Consider the following 2,644-nt stretch of genomic DNA (forward strand, 5'->3'; position numbering starts at 1 on the left):
TGGTTATGTTACTGGCCACATGCACAGAGGCTGGCGGGTTCGAACCTGGCCAGGGCCAGCTAAGCAACAATGACAACTGCAACCAAAATATAGCCGGGCATTGTATTGGGCACCTGTAGTCCCAGCTACCGGGGAGGCTGCGGCAAGAGAATAGCTTAAGCTCAAGAGTTGGGGGCGGCACCTGTGGCTCAAAGCACTGGCCCCATATGCCAGAGGTGGTGGGTTCAAACCCAGTCCAGGCCAAAAACTGCAAAAAAAAAAAAAAAAAAAAGAATAAATTAAAAAAAAATAATAAAGAAGTGTAAGGTAGAATAAAAATAAAAAAAGAGCCCGAGAGTTTGAGGTTGCTGTGAGCTGTGATGCCATAGCACTCTACTGAGGGCAACATAATGAGATTCTGTCTCAAAAAAAAAAAAATTTAAGAAGTTTCACATTTTGGAGCATTTCAGATTTTAGGTGTTTGGATTTAGGGTGCTCAAACCTATAGACAGTCTTATTGTATCCACTGGTATAGAGGTACCTGCCAGGCTGTGCACCCCAATCTTCATTTCAGAAAGGATGCTTATTGGGTACATGGGACATAGTGAGACAATGGAGAAAACCCAATGTAATGATGTGACATGTTAAAATCAGTCACCTAAGGCCATATGTTGATTTTGGCTTTTTACTGAAGCTTAGCCAAGGCACAGATATTTTAAAATTTACTTTGAGAAGTAGTGCGACAGAAGGGCCCCAAACTAGCCATTGTAAAATTGGATTCTACTCTTAGTCTGTCATCAATTAATAAATTGGGTTAATCATTCCTTTGGCCTCCATTTCTTATTCAGTAAAGCCCAGCAAATGGAGGGATGAATTTTAAGGGGATTGTCATTATTCTGTTTGGGTGCAAAGGCCACACATTCCCCAGGCATGGCTGTTTCCTGTGTTTCGAGTGCCTCCTATTGGCTACGCTGCAGTCTCCGCTGCCAAAATTTGTCAAAGCATGGGACCAAACCTGGACCATGCTAGAGAGAGGGTAGGCATGGGGTTATTTTGGACCTGCTACACAACATCATCTGAGGAGGCAAAGAGACTGCAGCAGAAGGGGACAGAAGTTTATGTCAGCTGCCCAAGTGTCAAGGAAAGAACCACAAGGGCTGCTCAAGTAGAGATACATCCACAAGAGATGTGGAAGCCCAAGCCAGTAGAAAGAAAGAAGCCCAAGCAAAGCTGTGCATTTTTCTTATTAAGTGTCTAGTGCCAATTTCTGAAACAAAATTGTGTTTGCAACTTCAAGTGGCAGTGTGGCCATTACCTTAAAATGGAAGAAAGCCATGGGTCCACTGGAAGTTAGACAGAGATGATTATTCCATTAAATAATGTTCAAAGGAATGGTGTGAGGTAAAAATGAACTTCTACTTTTATCATAACCCATGTATCACTCTTGTTCAACATACAAACTCATATACTTTAAACCTCAGTTTACTGTCTGAAGATATTATCATGCTAAAAAAAATATATTATCAAGCTGTGTAAAAATACTTTCCCTTTTTAAGATTATACTTTAGAGGCTAAAACCACTCACTGCTGAGTTAACAAATCAGTAATAATTAGGTTAAATCATCTATTAAAAAACAGGTTACATATATCTAGAGGAACATGCACATGACAATTTCCTAGGCACTTAATTAGAATTGACTTGGTTCCAGGTAGGTAATGGAGGGAAGGTGAGAGATATATTTTGTGTTTTTCTTCTGTTTTCCATAGTAAGCAGGAAAGCGCTGAGAAACAAGTGCCACTTAGCAAAATGCCTAGCTCTCATTTCATTCATTTGTGCAATAAGCAAGTGGCAGAGAAACCAGAAGCTGAGAAGAGATCTCAGTGAACATTCACGTTAAAGGAGCTCGGCAGACAAAGACTAAGGATGAAACTAGACTGGAATCCAGGGAAGGCTGCCAGGGCCCCTGGGGGGCACTGTAGGCACATAGCCACTGAGATCCCACTGGACATTGAATTAAAGCCCTATTACACCTTGCAGTCTTCTCAGAGAAGTATTGTATTACCTGCACCTCGGATTGTTAAGGACGTCATCTGCTATCTTCGTCCCTGTTTACTTTTTATGTCATTCATTAAGAGGCAGCTTTAATTTATTGGAAAGAGTAGGACTAACCTTGGGGAAATGATTAGAAGCTCACTGCTTTTCATTACATTATATTTTAAGACAGCATATTTTCCTGTCTACTGACTTTTAGGAGAGTCCTGCCAAATAGTCTGTGTAAGAGTAAGTGAGCAAATAAAAGGATTGCTTCGTAGCTTTTGGATTTGGTTGTTAAGGAACTTTATCTTCATTCACATGAAAAAATAAACAAACTCTAACTTCAGCTTCTCCAGATTCTGCAAAAAGACACAATGTGTGCCCACAAGAGAGGAAAGAATGGAAAGAATGACTTAATATTCAGAGCAAAAGAGCTACCAGTCAACGGAGGGCATTTTATAGATTGGTTAGGTGATGATATTGACCAATTATTGGAGAAAATGGAGGAGCAGTAAGATCTTCTGAAACGCTGCATACACCAGAGCTGGCAGGTTCGAACCTGGCCCAGGTCTGCTAAACAACAATGACAACTACAACTACAACAACAAAAATAGCCAGGTGTTGTGGCCG

The sequence above is a fragment of the Otolemur garnettii genome, unplaced genomic scaffold (assembly GCF_000181295.1).
Source record: "Otolemur garnettii isolate 467f Iridium unplaced genomic scaffold, OtoGar3 scaffold00002, whole genome shotgun sequence".
NCBI classification, from domain to species: Eukaryota; Metazoa; Chordata; class Mammalia; order Primates; family Galagidae; genus Otolemur; species Otolemur garnettii.